Raw genomic sequence first — 10,863 nt, 5'->3', positions numbered from 1 at the left:
CCATAGGTGACAAAGTCCAGGAACTACCAGAAATTATAGATACAGCATAAGTCCACAATCAAGAAGGTATAACTAGTAAAACTTGAACAGGAGTAAATGAACAGGAATATAGAAAACTTCCAGGACATATTAAATCCAAAATCAAAGCTTGTCTTGAACCAGGAACAAGAGAACTCAGGCTTAGCTTCTCACTCTAACATAGCTTTGCCTGAACTGACTTTAAAGTAAACAATTTGTTGTTTAATAGATACCCATGATATCATGCCGTTTCCCATGAATTTCCTTCGCAACCTTTCCCCGTAACCTCTCTGAATGACACAATCTATTTTCAGCTCTTATTTGGAAACAAAGACTTTTGTTGATATCCATAGCAGATTCTTTATCTGCTGTTGCTACTTCTGTCTCCGCTGAATGCCCTTGATGCCCTGAACTTTCAGAGCCAGTTTTCTCACAGAGAGAACCATCATTTTTCAGACTTGAATTTTCCAGACTTGAGAGCCCATCACTTTGTGTCACAGGAAAGCCCAAATCATCAGTTAAATGATCAGCCTCTGGTGGCTGATCTAAAACATAGGGCATGTCTCATAACAAGTGAAAAATGAGATTGTTGCTCCACTTCAGTTTGATTTTTATTCACTATTAAATGAATGAATAAATAAATACACTTTATTTATATTCTGCTTTATCTTCTCAAAGGGACTCAGAGCGGATTACAGTATGCATTTAAGGCAAACATTTAATGACTATTTACACAAACAACAACATACAATACACAGATAAGGTAAAGACTTTCCCTTTTTTTCCAATGCTCAACTTCCAGCCATGGGGAGGTGTTCTTGTTCCATTTTCCATGCTGTTCGTAGACATCTCTGATCTTTTAGCCAGCAAGTGGGGCACCCTTTTACCTTCCTGCCAAGGCAGTACCTATTGATCTACTCACATTGCATGCTTTCAAACTGCTAGGTTGACAGAAGCTAGGACTAACAATCGAGAACTCACCCTGACTCGCAGCTTCAAACTATTGATTTTCCAGTCAGCAGCCTTTCCTGCAGTTAGTAGTTTTAACCCCTGTGCTACCGCAGCCCCTTTGCAGAGTCAGTAATTAAAAATGGGGCAGAGATTTTGGAAAGAAGCAGCTATTCAGAAGACCTCTGCAGGTATCAGGTCAGCTTAAAGTAGTGATGGTTCAATTACTATTCAATGTTGTAAAAAAAAAAAACCCCTCCAAGGATACAAAATCTGCGGTTCCCATTATATGCAATGGCATAGTAAAATGGTGTCCCTTATATGAAATAGCAAAACAAAGTTTGTTTACTGGATTTAAACACATATTTTCAAGCTGTGGTTAGTTGAATCTGTCAATGTAAAATCCAAGGATATAGAGGACCAACAATAAAATGGAAAGCCAGCTAATAGTCTCACAGAATATATGGTATAAGTCCCATTGAGTTACGTGGCTACAATCTTATGCATACACACCTATCTTGACAGAGGTCCCTTTATACTTAATGCATTTCCCTTCAGAGTAGTTATGCATGGAGAAACTAATTTTAAAAATTAGAAGGAATTTCTAATGGTGCATGCCATGATGTTCCTTGAATCATGAAAGCTTTAGACAGTCTAGTAGACACTGATGTTAGTTATCCTCTGTTCTAATCACTAGTCTTTGGAACTTTAAGATAGCTGTCAAAGAATGTCCTTCTGTGAACCAGTTCATGCTCATCCACCAGCTACATCGTGCCTGTTAGAAAAAGACTGCATCATCAGAATGGAATTCTGGGTGGTATTCCTCCTCAATGCATGCTTATATTTCACTTTTTAAAAGAAATATACTGATGAGGCATCATGCCTTGGCTTCTGTTGCTTCCGTACATATTGTCTCCACACACTCTTCTCTTTGGGAAATACTGAGAATGACTTGACTTTCCTTTATCAGAGTATGGCTCTGTTATTGTATCAGGTCAGTAAATGACTTGATTAGAAAATACTTTTATACCTTATGAATATATGTTGTTGATGTTAAACAACAGTGGAAACCTGTTGCCTCCCAGGCAAGGTTTGTACTCTTCCCAGATGCACTTTGGCTGCTCATTACTCAAAACAGAATACTGGGGCAGAGAGACCTTGGACTCATTTCTCATCTTCTTTCAGATCAAACCTCGGTGATATAGTAGAATTCCCAGCTGAACTGCCAAATTAGCTCCTGACACAGCCTAGGTCATGTCCCTTTTGAAATTGCTGCCATTTAGAGTGGTGACAATTGGAACTGTTATGGCCAGAGTGACTAAGGTTGGCCAGCCATTATAGATCCATATTAGGCAGGGTCTACCTCAGTTTTAGGAAATAGCCAGCAGCCAGGTGGTCTTGTCAGTTGTCTTATCTTTATCCTCTCTGTGGTAAAACAACAACAAGTATTCTTATAAAATCATTTTGAAGACTTATTTGGCATACATTTTTGTGGGCTCAAGCTCATTTCAGCGAGTGCAGAGAGACATACGTTCTTGCTGCATGTCATCCAGGCATGACTACAGGGAACCAATTGGATACTTAAAAAAATAATGTAACAACTGGTAACCATACTGAGCATTTGTAAAAGTGATTTTTAGGTTTTTAAAGTTGGATTATTTTTTTAATTTTAAAGTCCTTTTGTTTTATTTTCTTGAAGAAATCTTGTTTTTTATTACTGGAAATACAGAATTGTTTTTCTCTGCTTTGTGGCAGCTACAGAATATTTTGAAAACTACTATTCTGTTGTTGTCTGAATGGTTCTTTATTTTAGCTGAGTACTTTTAATTCTAAGGACTCAACATACTTAGCTAATAGTCTGTTTTGTCTTTTTGAAGTCAATCTGTGTTGTGTGCAGCAGTAGAAATAAACCATAGTTACTTCAGGTAGGTTAGGGCTGCCAGATCTAGAAAGCAACAAAGCTCTTGTACCTTTAATGGTTGTGTGGAAGAAGGAATTTCCACAGGTGTTGCTTACAATGAGAAGCTGAAATTCCCTTTCCTACCCAATGGTTAAAGTGATAAGAGTCTTGTGCCTTATATCAACTCGAATTTAGCTGGTCTTGTGCCTTATATCAACTCTAATTTAGCTTGATGCCCTATTACAAGAAACAGTGGCTTGAGCATAGAGACATGGTTTGATTTCCCACTTGGCAATGGAAACTTACTGGGAGACATTGGTCAAGTCACATGATAGGATCTCCTTCGGTTCTCCATAAGTTAGAAATATGATAGCTTAAAGGTACACAACAATATGTCACATAGCCAGTTACTTCTTGAGATGCAACAAAAGAAGTTCTTCTCTACCTGATAACACAAAATAGGGATTGGTTGCTTTTAAAAGTAATGCCCTAACCTCTGAGTGACTTCTTGGCAAAAGGTATCATAGTGTCCCATGTCCTACACTGATCAATAACAGGCAGCTTGGAAAAGTCATTTTAAATTTCTCACAATGATGTGATGAGTCATTACTTCAGGAGAATGCAGAAAATTTTCAGTAGTGGCTTCAGATCAAGGCAGGCATCAGTTCAGCAGAGGACTTCTCAGGCCTTGGCTCATGTTTTCCTCCTGTAAATGCTAATATGCTTGTTTCCATACCGAGGTAAAAGTGGCTGAGGTTTTCTAAAGCAGCCTTCCCAGAGCATGATGTTTTGTACTTCGGCTCATTAAAATTCTAAACATTTTCAGTATTACCTTGTGATGTTGATGTGAATTCAAGTCCAAAACATTTGGATGGCACCATGTTGGAGAAGCTAGGATGGATGAAATGGACAAATCAGGTTTTATTGACAAAAAACTGAATAGAGGAAGCACATACAACTTGAAGATTATTGCCAACAGATTTGTCTAATCTCTCTCTTGAGTCCTTCATGCACAGGCAGCTAGTCCCCTTCTGTTAGGGGTACGTTGGGAGACAACATTTTCAGAGAAGAGGGACAGACAGCGTGCTACACATTCTTACCGCATTGTCATTATTTGTCTTTTAGACACTGATTGGTTCATGTCACAATGGATGGGGTGAAGACCATTTCTCCCACTCATCAACTTTTCCAGGCTGAGAGCAACAGTCATTGGTGCCACTCTATTTTTCCCTTTTATTTATATCTGCTGGGAAAATAGAGTGTTGCTAGAACTGTTTGTAGCTCACATGGCTTGTCAGACACGTGGCTACATCTATTTTGAAATGGCCCAGAATGAGGGCATTTGATAATTAGACAACTAACATCACAGTCCTATCAATGCCTACTCAGATATGAAAGACTGCAATATATGCTTATTCCTAGGAAAATATAAGATTGCAACCAATGTATGTACCCTGTTCCATCATACACAAATGTAATTTGCTTTTAAGCAACATTTAGAAATATTATTTTGGAAGCCGTCTTGGATCCCACTCTGGGAGGAAAGCAATATATAAATTAAATAGAGACAAATAGATACATTTAAAGAAATATTGGGTTCCAGATTACAAGATTTCCTAATATTTTAACAACCGAGTTAATGTGTCTATGGATTTAAACCAGGATCAGGGAACCTTTAACCCAATAGATATTTGCCATAGAATTCACATCAGCCTAAGCCATCATGGCCAGTGACAAAGGGACTGTGAGGGTTGTAGCTTAATTATTTGGATGGTCAAAGGTTCTCTAATGAAAACAAGGCTCATATTATGTCTGGAAATATGTTGCTATATGCTGTTGCTCAGTAGACCTCTCAAAACTGCCATAAATGTTAAAATATACATCTTCTTCAGTGCCCGATGTCTCAATTTAAGTGCTAAGATTTTGCCTCTCATGTCATTAAATACACTGCAGGTTTTATTTGACTAATGCTTCCGGCCTTGCGCTGTAAAAGAGGAAGGATTCATCCCCTGGTTTGTAACTGTCTGTGCAGTTATAGAAGAGTTCTAGCCCTTCTGGGTCCCATAGCTCTAATTCCTTCATACATGAGCAAGAGGCTGCAGCCTTAAACACTCCATTGTGCTGCATGCTACTAGCAAATGGCAATTATATAAGGAATGTTCTGCCCACTGCCAACAAGGCAAAAGAAAAGTATTAATTATTAAAGCCCCTTTAAGGTACAGGCTTACAATTTTTAAAAAAAAACAGCCAGCAGTGGGAATAAGAATCAGAAGTCGTGGTCTTAAATCTATAATAATAACTTTGTTTTTTCTGTTAATTCATCAGAGAAGTGAATAGCGCAGATAGGACATTATGAAGCAAGGTGTTCATTAACTTATTTCCTTTCTGGATTAATGAAATGAATCATCTGCATAATTATGAACAGAGGGGAAAAACCTGGATAAGGGAAGCATTGCTTTTGCCAACATTCCTTCCCCCCTGCCCTCTTCCACTATTGTCCACCGGGGCTATTGTCATCCTTGGTAATCTCAAACACAGGTAGCTGAACACCTACTGACAATCATCCTTGACAAACAGGTGTTCTGTGGGAGGTGATTCCTAGGGTGGGGAGGTGTGTAATTTACCTGCCCTGGATGTGACTGCACTCCTTTTACAGGGAAAGAAGCATAGTTGGGACGGGGGAATGCTCTTGGATTTATCTGTATCAGAAGCAATTTCATTGGCAAAGAGCACCTACTACCACTTCATTTGGATGGACAGGAAAAATCTAGACATTATGATCCACACTTTGGTAAACTCAAAACTGGATTATCTTAATATCCTTTATTTGAAGATACCTTTAGGTTTGGTTTGCAGATTCCAACTATTAGTGAGTATGGCAGCCCAGTTTCATAGTAGTGCCTCTTGCGCATGGATGTCTTCAAGTCTTCTCTCAACTTATGGCAAACTTGTGAATTTCATAGGATTTTCTTAGACAGAAAGTACTCAAAGATGATTTTCCCATTTCGTTCATCCCAAATATATCCTGCAGCATCTGGTATTCATTGGCACTCTTCCATCCAAGTACTACGAAGAGCTGACCATGATAGGTTTTCAAGATCAGAAAGGAAATGGTGCCTTAGAATTACTTAGGACAGTTAGTGTGCTACACCAGACTTATTCATATGCATTTTTTGTTTGGACACATTATAATTCTGTCTAGTGCTAGAGTCTCTGGGACTGTTCTGGATGTATAATTGGCTTCAAGCATCCCTGGGCCCATGCCCAACACACAACTATTCACATATTTCAGCTATACTGAAAGATATTCACAGGTGGCCAATTAGATGCCAAGCCATGTTCAAGGTGTTACATTGACCTTATAGTACTTCTCTGGGCTGTATAAATAGCCTTGAGTGAGATGAGTACTGCTTATTGCACTTAGGGAGAACTGTCGCAGCTATCAAACTGGGGTTCCAAACATTCAACCCCTTCTGCGGAAGTTGCGCCCTTCGTCCAAGGAGGAAAAACCCAACAGAAAACAAACTGTCTTTTAGCAAAGAAATATTTATATGAAGGTATTTACAAATAAAGCAGTGTCCTTAGAATATCCAGCTGCTTCCACGCAAAGGCTTGTAAACACAAAGTCCTTATCTCCAGATAAGACACCACAGTCTTGCTCTTCAGACGTTGTAACGATAATACACCTCCGGCAGCTCCAGCCTTGGACTCCAAACTCTCTCTCCAATCTTCAACCATTCTCCAACCTATTTCCAGCCTCGAGTAATACAATGTACTTAGTCTCTATTAGTAGTACTTCAACTCCCACAGGTGGCTTGATTGTTGCTGACCATACAATGATTGGACATGATTCTTACAATCACTTAAGAAATGACCTAAATAATATAAAACTCTGACAAGAACCAGTTAGGCCTTCTCTGTTCTGGCCCCCACAATATGGAATGGGCTCCCCATTGACATTTGGTTGGCTTCAGTTTATAGCTCATATATCAGGATGCCACTTTTTCTTTCCTGCATAGTTTGTGTTTGCATAAGTATCTTTAACCTCACTCATTTCTTGTCATTGGGTAAGTTAGTAAGTAAGAAACAGACTTTTCACTAAAATTCATACAGTTGTTTCCCTTTCTACCATTTCCAATCTGTCACCTTCCTGTAGCAAATGGGCACAAGTGGAATTAGTACAATCATGGATCAGATTAGAGATTGGTGCTAGCAGTTTTTCCAAATGATGGTTTGGTAACTGGCACAACTAATGCTGTGTTGTACTGGTAGCTGTTGTGATATTGTTATACCCTTTTAGACACTTGGTACAATGTAACTTTTATTGTGTTCGCTGTGTCCTTAAAGCCATACATGATGTTCTGATGGTGCACTGGCAGTTTTTTCTCTCCAGGATATTAACATTTAATCTAAAATTTCTTGACAAATTTTTGTACTGCATGTTGTAATGCTACAGTCTCTACATGCATATAACACTTCCTCCACTAGTAGGTGTACCCTGGTTGTTGTGTGTGTACGGGCGACACACCACCCGCCAACAGGAAAGATGACACGGACACAGGATTTGGATGTAACAAATAGCCACAACTTGTTTATTGTTTACAGGAACAAGGTTGGCTGCCATGCATGGGTCCTGGATCCTGAATCGGAGAGCCTGATGCTGCCCAATATCACTTTCCACAGCAGGGTGCTGCTGGCACAATACTGGGCAGACATTAACACAGCACCCCTGGCAGCCACCAGACACTCCCCCTTTCCAATAGGGGGGGGGATGAAGAAGCCAGATCCAAGGCCCATGCCATATGCCAACTTAACATGGAACCAAAAACAAAACAAATATGCAGGATGGGTGCACTGGATTAGCGAAAGCAGACACGGTGCCTGCAACAGCTCAGGGCTGCCCTTAAATGGGCTGCTAGGTAAAGCCCTGGCCAGTCAGGTGGTGGGGAGAGGCCTGCTGCTCATAGGCCAGCTGGCCCAGCAACGGAATACTTTCTAGGAGGAAGAAGCCCCCTGCAGGCGCCATGTCAGGCACGAGGGTGCCCACCACCACAATGACTTTGCCAGGTATGTCAGGCAAAGCATTTGTCATACATGCTTCTGAAACATAGTTACATAACATAACATATAAACAAGTGTTTATAATGTCAAGACATCAGAATGTCCAGAACAAAAACTGGATAGTTTGTCACTGGGCAGTTTGCTCCTCTCTGGATCTTGTCAGTGATCCTTTACATCAGTGGTTCTCAACCTTTCTAACACCGTGACCCCTGAATATGGTTCCTCATGTTGTGGTGACCCCCAACCATAAAGTTATTTTTGTTGCTCCTTTATAATTGTAATTTTGCTACTGTTACAAATTGTAATGTAAATATCTGATATGCAGGATGTGTTTTCATTGTTACAAATTCAGCATAATTAAAGCATCATGATTAATAAGAAAAAATGTTTGGGGGAGTATGGAAAACAAATGATGGGATTTGCAGTACTTTCAACTGATTCAGCTCTGACTTCCATAGACCACTGAGACCTCCACACAGAACTCCCATGTCAAACAAGGGAGGAACTGACAGTGATTTAAGGGAGATGTAAATCCCAGCAACTACAACTCCCAAATGACAAAAACAATCCACCCCCAACCCCACCAGTATTCAAATTTGAGTGTATCTAGTATTTATGCCAAATTTGGTCCAGTGAATGAAAATACATTGTGCATCTCAGATATTTACATTACAATTCATAACAGTAGCCAAATTACAATTATGAAATAGCAACAAAAACCCCAAGGCAGCCGAGGGAGGCTTCGCGTGAGGCCAGGCCTCGCATTTTGAGTCCACGTTGAGTTGCCTACGGGCTGAGAAACTGCGGTATACAAGCAAAGTAAATAAATTTAGGAGCCCTCAGCCGGGTTGCAGCCTTGCTGGAAGGTGGGACCGTGGCCCAGCCGAGGGAGGCTTCGCGCGAAGCAAGGCCTAGGCTGGGTCACGGCCTTGCCGGAGGGTGGGACCACGGCCCAGCCGAGGGAGACTTTGCGCGAGGCCCTCGGCTGGGTCGCGGCATTGGGGGCGGGGCCTAAGGAGGCAGCCTCCAAAATGGCCAAACGACCCCCAGGTTGAGAACTGCTGCTTTGAATGGAAAATAAATTTGGAGAAGAAACTTGTTCATATTTGAAACATAAACACTGTTACATTCTGTAAAACTATAATTGTTTCATATCTTCAGGAGAGAAAAAATTAGATAAGTGGGGGACTTATATTGCAAAGAGAGCTGTGTTTGTTTTTTGATAGAATAGACATATTTAACCAATAATAAATATCCTGAGCATCTCTTTTGACTGATTCCATTACTACTAACAAATTCTAATGCTTCAGTTGGAGTGGGTGTGAAGCTTTTCAAGCCTCTTAGCTTGAAAAACATACATAACCTGCTGAAATCCAGAAGTCTCAGCATGTTTACTTTATGCCAGAGGCATCAAAGAGCCAAGTAAGACCACATCATGTTTTATGATAGGCCTTTTTTAAAGGATTACGTCAGAAGTTCGTCAAAGCAAGAGGATCAGTGTTACATTTGAGATACACTAGACTGTATCAATATAGAAGGCAGAACAAACACAAAGAGATAGCACTGATTTACCACAATACAAGACTATTGTAGGAGGCCATAAAATAAAGTAAGGGCTAAGATTCTAAAAGAACAAAGGTTGTATTCTTTTTGTGTAGAGAATGGAAACAAAAAGGAAGAACATATAGAATTGATTTTTAAAAATTTACTCAGAACATCACAGAACATCTGTCAAACTCAAAAAGTTGTGATCCTCAAGATGCAGCCAAGTATTGAGAAAGATTTCAAGGGAATGGTTGTTGCTCGTGGGATACAGATATGATGGGCCTAACTACAGCAGAATGTGTGTTTCAGAAGCATGCGGCAAAACCATTGAGGTATAAGCAAGCCATCATGTGAAATGAGGTGTTTTGGTGTGTACTGTAATATGCCACAAACTCTATTGCAACACCCAACCTGATGAAGATAAAGTAACTTTGATGCCTTTTATGATTAGTGAAAATGTACTGAAGGAACCTATTGAAAGCATCTGATGCCATGATAATAAATGTGAAGGTATTATGTGATAACAGTGCATCTGAATGTGACAAGAGAAAAGATTGCTTGGTTATCTGGTTGCAAAGCTTGAAGAAAGAAAAGGGGAGGAAGGAAAAGTAGCTAAGTGGAGCATGTGGTTTTGATTTGTTGGTATCTACAGCAATGTTTGAAAGGGAGGAAGAGTGCATTTCTTCAGGTCTACATTCCTCTGTCCAGAAGAATGGGTATCATTCCTAAGGCTATAGTAGTATCAAAGGAAAAGTTGATCTCACAGATGCTGCTGCTGAGGGAACCGACAGCAACTAGAAGAGAGAGCAGCCAATCATGGACTTTTCCTGGCGCGTTATCACTTTGCTATTTAATGTGGTTGAAATCGTCAAGGCCTATGCATTATTGTAACTCCATAACCTCCTAGCATGTTGCAAACTGTTCAAAAATAAGTGAGAAGAAAGTAGGGTTGCCAAGTTTTCAAAGCACCAATAATGAACCATCAAAATTCATGATATGCAGGGCTGACAATTGGGAAGCAGCTTGTAACAAGTTAGGAGTATACCTTCGGATTTTCATCAGATGGTCTTCAGGCTCCGTTTCCAAGTGTTTAAGAAACATCGTTCCACAGGAGACCCATGGAGGCCATAGCATGACACAAGAGCAATTCTGGTGGGATTCTGTGGCTCTCCATTTCCTAAGCACATGGAAACAGAGCCCAAATACCATCTTCAGGAGTTGGGTTGACTCCAAACTGGTGAAAGCAGGGGAAAGACAGGAAAGGCACAGAAAAGACATAGGATGGCTGACCATCCCAGAAGACAGGGAAAGGTGGGAGGGAACAGGGTAGCATGTTTCCCTTCACTCCCCCCCCCCCACCCAGCCCCAAACACAAACACACACCTGTCCAA

This window comes from Anolis sagrei, chromosome 2 (genome assembly GCF_037176765.1).
Source record: "Anolis sagrei isolate rAnoSag1 chromosome 2, rAnoSag1.mat, whole genome shotgun sequence".
NCBI lineage: Eukaryota > Metazoa > Chordata > Lepidosauria > Squamata > Dactyloidae > Anolis > Anolis sagrei.
This window is presented reverse-complemented; position numbering follows the sequence as displayed.